Here is an 8901-nt window from a genome sequence, read left to right as displayed (position 1 = left end):
TGGGACAACAAGATGTGAGAAACAACTCAGAAACTCCCTGGAGAACTTACATGTGATCAGATCAGAGGTGCTTGCTAAGTTCCACACGTTTGCGGGGAACCTGCTTGCTGCATGCCAGGCCCTGTACTATCACTAAGCATAAAAAGCACATGAGTGACAGGGATCTGTGATGCCAAGGCAGATGCAAGGAGCAGCAGACAGTTGGGGTTGAGCCCCTAGTGAGCTGAGGGCTTGTGCTCTTCTGGTCTCCCGGGCCCACCCCGCCTGGAGACTTGAGTGGAAGACTGTCCTCATGAGCACAGTGCATGTATCCAACCTGCCCTCGTCCTTGGTCAACAGTGGCTTCCAGCAGATACTTTCCAGGTACGGTGAAGTTATAAAGGCTACTATAATGAAAGATAAAGATACCAGGAGGGGCACAGGGGTTGCATTTATTTTATTTTTGGATAAAGAATCTTGCACAAAGCTGTACCAAGTCAATAAACAACAAACAGTTATTTGGTAGAGTGATGAAAGCAAGCATTGCTATTGGCGATGGAAGAGCAGCTGAGTTCATCAAAGATGAAACTGTATAGCTTGATAAGCCTAAGTGTTATGAATGTGGAGAAAGTGGACACTTAAGTTAATGCCTGTCCTAAAAGTACACTTGGAGGACGTGAACCTCCAAAGAAGAAAAAGAAAAAAAAAAAAAAGAAAATTCCTAAGCCAGAAGAAGAAATTGAAGAAGACAGTGAAGATGAAGGGGAAGATCCTGCTCTTAACAGCCTCAGTCAGGCCACAGATATCCAGCAAGTCAAAATTAAAAAACAACAAAAAATGGAAACCCAGTTCAGGGGGGTCCATCAATATCAGATGATTCAAAATGCCCAGGGATAAAGAAAAGAACATATTTCAATGATGAGGAGGAACTTAGTGATTAAAATTATATATATATAAAATGTAAATATCATTAAAAAGTTTTAAAATCTTGGAGTACTAGGTTCCATTGAGACTAAAACATTATTTTAGAATTTGAACATGAGAACGCTTAGTACCAAATACTTTTCTACTTTAAAATGCTACATAGGAAAATGAAAAATAATTTTAAAGTATCACATTTATTTTGCATCAAGATTTGCTAATAATCATTAATCTTGAAAATAGTTCATTTGAAATAAAAAAGAAAATTTAATACTATCATAATAATGCTATCTCCAGAAGAAAGGTAGATAGTAAAAAGATTTGTTTGAGAAGTTCGTTATAAAAGATTATTCATGATTGGTTTATATGAGGACTTCTGAAACGAATTTCATCCTTAAAACAAAAACTTCATTAAAAAAAAGTACACGAGGGACTTCCCTGGGGGCGCAGTGGATAAGAATCTCCCTGTCAATGCCGGGGACCCAGCTTTGATCCCTGGCCCAGGAAGATGGCACATGCCATGGGCTTCGTTGCCATGAGCAACGAAGCCCATGCATCACAATTTTTGAGCCCAAGCTCTAGAGCCTGAGTCACAGCCTCTGAGTCCAGGTGCCACAGCTACTGACGCCCGGACCTGGAGCCTGTGCTCTGCAACAAGAGAAGACACAGCAACGAGAAGCCTGGGCGCTGCAACGAAGAGTAGCCCCCTGCTCACCACTACTAGAGAAAGCCCACGCGCAGCAACGAAGACCCAGTGCAACCAACAATAAGTACAAGTGTTTTTAAAAATTGCATGAGGCATGAGACTGGCTCCCATGTTTGTGATGGGTAGAGGAGAGATGATTTAGACTCTATTTCCTTGCTGTTACTATAACTGATTTCATTGTTTGTTTGTTTTCTACTTTATATCTTTTTTCCCCAAGGCAGCAAAGGGGAAGGTAGCCACAGCATCTGGTAATAATTTGCAAATCTTGACACTCTCCCTAAGACCAGATGAAAATATTTCATGCCTTAACATAATTTTACAAGTTACTGGCAAAAAAAACATAAGCACCCGTCTTTTTAAAGATTTTGTCACTGTGAAATAATAGAAAATATTGACTTTTGCCCCAAGTTCCTGAGACATAATTCCTAAATCTCTTGGAATTTCCTGGGTGAAAAAAGGCACAGTTTGGTGGGCTCCTGGGTGAGTGATAGTCACTCAAAAAACCAGCTATGGTTAGAAGTTTGGAGCTTTCAACCCCATCCCTTATTCTCTGGAAAGGGTAGGGAGACTAGAAATGGAGTTAGTGGTCAATCATGACCTTGTGATGAGGCCACCGTAAAAATCCCAAATGTGCATGTGGTTTGGAATCTTCCAGTCTGGGGGCACGTGGAGGTGCTAGGAGAGCGGTGCGCTAGAGAGAGAGCATGAACCTCTTCCCACTCACTCACCTTGCATCTCTTCCATCTGGTGTTCACCCGTATCCAACTGCATGTCCTTTTATAACAAATCAGTAAGTGTAACTGTTTCCAAATTCTCTGAGCCAGTCTACCGAATTATGGAACCCAAACAGGAGGTCGTGGGTACTCACATTTACAGCTGGTGGGTCAGAAATACAGGTGATGACGTGCGACTTGAGATCGGCATCTGAAGACTCATGGCATGAGTCTTGTGGGGACTGAGCTCTTAACCTGTGAGAGCTGATGCTATCTCCAGGGAGATACTGAATTTGAATGTACACGATATCCAGTTGGTGTCGTAGAGAATTCCTTGATGGGAGGGGAAAAAAACCCAACATTTGGTGACCAAAAGTGTCAGCATTGCAGTGCCCTGTGAGTAGCAAAGGTGGAACACACAGGAGGAAGAGTGAGGCTTTCCTACTCAGTGACAAAATGAGGGAGATGATTTGCATTTAAAAAAATGATCATTTTTTTTTTTTTGTGCTCGCTTCGGCAGCACACATACTAAAATTGGAATGATACAGAGAAGATTAGCATGGCCCCTGCGCAAGGATGACACGCAAATTCATGAAGCGTTCCATATTAAAAAAAAAAAATGATCATTTTTTTCCTTTTAAAAGACTGTGAATTTTTTATAGTGCCTTCAGAGAATATCATTAATAAAAGCCAGCCTTTACCTTGAAGTCTTTATTGCAGTGAGGTTTGTCAGATACCAAGGGCTAGTTTCTGCTGAAAATTGTTAACGGTCTGGCTCCAAACGTCTGTAAGCCACCCATCGAAGGGCCTGCCTCTGTTTTCATGGACTCTGCTGCCCCCTATCAGAAAGTAGAGCTGTTACAGGATATACAGTTTTTTGAACAAAGCTTTTCCTCAACCCCATGATGAAACAGGATATGCCCATACCTTGTGAATTCAGACCGGAGAACTACTTGCTTTAAAATGAGCCTGCTTGCATTGCTGCCTAGAAGTTACTGTAATAATCACAGCAGTAATAGTCTGTCTGAAATAATTTGGGGCAAGATGGAGTCCCTCAGCCCCTGGGCCCAGTCTGCAGGCGCACGCCTTTCACAGACCGCTGGGGAAGACACACAGGCGAATCAGCAGCTTCAACACGGATAAGGAGAGGCGGGCGGGTGCTGGGTGCTGAGGCAGCGGACCGAGGCGGCACCTCACCCAGCGGGCTCCTGACAAAGTCAGAGGACCCGTTCCTGCAGAAAGAGCAGCGGTCAGCCAGATGAAGACGAGAGCGAAGCCTTCTCCAGACAGGGCAGCTGTGTCTGCCAGGGCAGGGAAGCCCGTGAGAGGGTGGCAACACACACATACATGTATGTACGTACATGTATGCAATCCTGATACATTCTATATACACAAATGTATACTTTATCACAGATTTTCATACATTTTAATGCAATAAATTTAAAAACTTCAATAAACTTATTTTAAAATAAGGAACTGAATTATGTATTGAGCCGATTCCCAGCAACCCAGCCGTCAGCCGTCTGCCTGAAAACTGCTGCTGCCAGGCCTCTTCACCTCCCTGCCTCAGACTGCGGCGGAGTCAGTGTTAAAACAAAGGGGAGCAGGAGGGATTCCCAAGGAGGTCAGCTGAGCAGAATATCCAGCCAGCGGCTGCCCTATGTTCTGCATGCATTCCATGTACATCCACCAGAGGTGAAACAGTCAGTTAGCTAACGGAGGACACTCTCAAGACTGGAATCGGGAAGGAGAACCATTAAACTGTCAGTAAAGATTTGCACATTTTCAGAAAGACTGTTGGGCTTCCCCGATGGCTCGATGGCAAAAAATCCCCCTGCCAAGGCAGGAGACACAAGTTTGATCCTGGACCAGGAAGATCCCACACGTGACGGGGAAACTAGGCCAGTGTACCACAGCTACTGAGCCTACGCTCTGGAGCCCAGGAGCCACGACGACTGAGCCCGCACACTGCAGCCACTGAAGCCTGAAGACCTAGAGCCTGCGCCCCGCGGTGAGAGAAGCTACCACAGCGAGAAGCCCATGCGCTGCAAGTAGAGAAAAGCCCACGCAGCAACAAAGACCCAGTGCAGCCAAATAAATAAATACTTTTTAAAAAAAGAAAGAAATACTTTTCACAAGACAACAGAAAAAAAAAGGAAAAAAATCCAGTGATCATCTATGAGATTTCAAAACATCCTTTGAGAGATGCTTAAAATCTAGCGCTCATTTCACCTGTTTTCCTTCAGTGCTGGGCATGTTGTTTCACTTCAAGAAAGTAGTTTTGTCTTTGTCAGAATACACATGCTCCAAAGCATGAATTATTTACAGTTTTCCATTATTTATCTCATTTTCGTTTAGTGCATCATCTTTCAGCAAATCTTATGTTTTCCCCTTGAACAGCATTTTGGCCAAGTTTTTCCATTATTCCTTCCCTTTTCTTTAGTATACTCTTGATCAAATATTAAATATACATTTATTTCTATACTCTTCAATAATATTTTCCATTCTCCTGGTCTCCTAGTGACTTATTTGACTTGACTGGTCCTACATGATTTTGGTGAAAAAAAAATGATATGCTCGCATCAAAAAAAATATGTATTTCTCATTAGCCTAGAAGAATAAGGTCAAAAACTAATTTCAATAGATAAGATAGTTCAAGTGGTTAAAAATAACACCAAATGGGAATGTAAATTATTAGTCACTGTGGAAAACAGGATGGGAGTTTCTCAAAAATCTAAGACTAAAACTACTAATATGATCCAGCAATTCCACTCCTGGGTATATATCTGAAAAAAACCAAACCACTAATTCAAAAAGATACATGGACCCCAATGTTCATAGCAGCATTATTTAAAATTGCCAAGATACAGAAACAGCTCAAGTATCCCAAAACAAGTGGATAAAGAAGATGTGAATAAATAAAGATACACACACATGCATGCACACACACAATGGAATACTACTCAGCCATAAAAAAGAAGAAACTTTTGCCAATTGCAGCAACATGGGTGAAGTTGGAGAGCATTCTGTGAAGCAAAATAAACAGAAAGACAAATACAGTTTGATGTCACTTAGATGCAGAGTCTAAAAAATATACAAACTAGTGAATATAGCAAAGAAAAAGCAGACTCACAATAATCAACTCATGCTTACCAATTGGGGGAAGGAGGCGGAATACGCATAGGGCTGTGGGAAGCACAATCTATTGGGTGTAAGATAGGCTACAAGGGTGTAATGTACAACACAAGGAATATAGCCAGTATTTTGTAACAATGTAAAAGGAGCACAACCTTTAAAAACTGTATTTAAAAATTAAAAAAAAAAAAAAATTCAACACTGAATACATGGACCAGTGGAAAGATCATTGGTTTGGGGTAAGACCAGCCATGGTTCAAATAATAACACTACCACTAAACCTCTCTGACCCTTCATTTTCTCCTCTGCACAATAGGCATAATAAATATCTGTCTTTATGGCTGTTGTGCGAAGCAAATGAGGAAACTGATGCTAAACTGCTTTAGAAATTGTAAAGCATTAATCAAATGTAAGGCATAGTGTTTAATTGCTTATTGAATAAATTCAAGTTTCATAATTTTTCCTTTGAATGCCAAGGTTCTAATCTTCAAAACATTCTTTATTTGCTCATATTTCATTGTTTTAGGAACTTGCCAAAATCAGGAATGATTTCCTTCTTTTTGCTGGCCTCAGTTAATTGATTTTTGTTAAACTACCAAGACAAAAAATTTCAGCACATAAGAAAACAGTATTACATTGAAAAAGGATTTTTCTTCACGTCCTTTTTTTAATCCAAGATAATATTAAGGGAATTCCCTGGTGGCATGGAGATTAGGACACTGTGCTCTCACTGCCGAGGTAGGTTCAATCCCTGGTTGGGGAACTAAGATTCCACAAGCTGTGTGGTGCAGCCAAAAATGAAAACACAAAATTATTTCAAAGAACGAAAATCTATATACAAGATAGTATTAAGTAATAAGTAGCTCTTATCCATCCCTTTTCAGGCTACTTTTTTGTTTGTTTTACAAATTGTTTGGAACTCTTTAAGACAGAGGGGTAACTGGTAAGCCATGGCAAACTTCCATGGACTATACTCAGTGACTACAGTAAAGAGACTAAGTAGCTTGATCCCCTTTAATAACATTTCTTGGGCAGAGATGATTGATACCATTCACTTCTAATTATAAACTTATTTTTCTTACTAGAGCAAGAAGAGGCCATTTTTTTCCTCTAAGGAAAAATTAAAAAGTAGGATCCATGTATGATTTCAAGCACAGACAGTGAAGTATCATTAAAATTTGTAGAGCATTAATTACTTCTGTTTCCTTGCCTTCTTATGACAAGTGTACCTGATCTCTTGGGGTGGCTGGCCAGAGCGCTGCAGTGCCCCGCTCCAAGAACAACAGTGACTGACAGCTCATCCATCCCAACTCCCCTGTGGAAAATGTCCGAGAAGTTGCTTAGGCTGCAAGTCAAAGTAGCCATGGTCTTTTGGAAGGTTCACTATTAACCCTTTCCCCCTGAAAAATACAGGATATTCTAGATACTTTGTGGTATAAAAAATAATTTTTCTAACATCCTCCAGACCTCTAAAGACTAGACATCTAGGGAAAGTAGCCAACAAGTAAGTAATTTGAAAAGCATGAAATCAGCTTGTATCAAGTCCTTCCAAAATTGGCCCATTTCTTTTGCAGTGGTTGTCTAGGGTTGGGGCAGCAACCAGCAGGGCCACAGTGTCACCGTTAAGGAGATAGGAGCAGGGTCTTTGGGTAGGGTCTTTGATTTAGTCAGCTTGAACGTCTTCTTTAAACTAATTCTGCCCTGAGAACACTTTCTGAACAAACTTTTATGTGTCTATGCTGCTGATCCAGGAAATGAACCAGGAGTATTGATCTTCCTGCATCATCGTTCAATTCATACCATTTCCTTACTTGAAAACCTTGAACAAATATTTGTTGAATAAATGAAGTTTGAATAGTCAGTGGTTACCCACTGCCTATATAAAGTTTAAAAGATGGCCTAGGAAGTGCTCCATAAACTGAAGCAAAATTACACCTCATTCATTCGTTTGCTCAATAAATATGTATTGGGTACCTAGAAGAAGGATCTCTACTTGGTGCTAGAGGGTCAGATATGAAAACAAATCAGATACTGGCCTGAACTTCTAGGGCTATCTGATCTTCCACTATTTCACATCCCTAGGGCTGCCCACTGCCCCACACTTTCTTCAACACAACCCAAACCTCTCTACTTTGTTAGTTTCTCTTCCTTCCCTCCGACATAATCCAGGCAATTCTAACTTATCCTCAAATTAAAGCTCAAGTGTGCCCTCCTCCTCAAGCTGCCTCCTAAACACACGTTCTCTCCCCTCTTCACCATGAAGAAAGCTCTGTCCTCTGACTTCATGGAGAACTTGATGAGCAGTTTTGTTTGGGCATTTTCTCTTCTATCACCATTACATCAATATTTTCTCCACCGTCTTGAAGGGAAGGACATTTTCAATTCTGTTTAGAGCAGCTGGCCTTCAACTAGTTGGCACTTAGTAAATATTTGTCAAATAAATGAATGAGTAAGTGAATACCTCATGACTTAAGTTATAAATACTTCTTTTACACCCTTGAGAATACATTTCTCAAATCTCCTTAAAATTATGCTTTCACAAACTTAAAAGCCAAATAGGTCATTTGCTCAAGTTTCTTCAATACAATGAAAATGTAGAAATGCCCACGAGAAAATGAAATGTGTTATAATGTGTTATACTACAAATCTCATCAGTTATGTATGGAAGGCAGAATTGTGTCGCTATCTCCAAAGACTTGAAGTTTGAGAAGTGGGGTGTGTTTCTATCCACTGCATGGCACCAGTTCTTTCTAAAATGATGAGAAGATTTGAACAGTAAACCTACACTTTCAGGTCTTCAACTGAACCCAGGCCAGTCCCCTAGTCCTCTCACACCTTCTGCTGCACCTGACATCAATCCAATCAAATATTTTCCCCAGCCACTTGGGCTGCTGAGCAACGCTAGAAAATACTTGCAGTTTCATGGGACTATCAGGCAATCCTGAAGGGCCCCATTCTTTCTCAAGAGTGTTTTACAAAGTCTTCTTCTCAAGCCACCTACCAACATCTATCTCCTCCAATTTTAGCACGACAAAACGGGTTTCCTCTGTCGTGATAATAAAGAACACTACCATGAGGGCCCAGTGTGCAATGGTTGCAAGCAGCAGCCTCCTCAGTAGTGTGTACAACCTGTTCCCACATAGGTTGCCCTAAGGGACCTTGGTGACAACTCTTTCTGGTGGGCATTCATGACTGGCCCGCTGTCCCCAGTCTAGGCTCCAGACAGGTATGCGCTGTGCCTTTGGAAAGCCCCAGGGCACAGTGGCCAGGGCCCATATTGGCTAAGTCATAATATCCATTCGCACCAAGCTGCAGAACAAGGAGCAAGTGATTGAAGCCCTCCGCAGGGCCAAGTTCAAGCTCCCTGGCTGCCAAAAGATCCACATCTCCAAGAAGTGGGGATTTACTAAGTTTAATGCGGATGAATCTGAAAACATGGTGGCAGAA

At 41.3% G+C, this 8901-nt stretch overlaps 1 non-coding gene and 2 pseudogenes across 1 annotated transcript; all 3 read left to right on the top strand.

The window, feature by feature from the left end:
- Positions 1 to 292: 292 nt before the first annotated feature.
- On the top strand, positions 293 to 920 carry LOC122698208 (annotated as a pseudogene).
- A 1903-nt stretch (positions 921 to 2823) lies between these two features.
- Positions 2824 to 2930, top strand: LOC122699055. The gene has a single exon (XR_006342541.1). It is a non-coding gene; the product is annotated as a U6 spliceosomal RNA (small nuclear RNA).
- Positions 2931 to 8500: 5570 nt separating this feature from the next.
- Positions 8501 to 8625, top strand: LOC122698991 (annotated as a pseudogene).
- Positions 8626 to 8901: the final 276 nt, after the last annotated feature.

Source organism: Cervus elaphus, chromosome 8, assembly GCF_910594005.1.
Source record: "Cervus elaphus chromosome 8, mCerEla1.1, whole genome shotgun sequence".
Taxonomy (NCBI): domain Eukaryota; kingdom Metazoa; phylum Chordata; class Mammalia; order Artiodactyla; family Cervidae; genus Cervus; species Cervus elaphus.
Note: the sequence above shows the minus strand (reverse complement) of the source record. Positions and strands in the feature narration are given on the sequence as shown.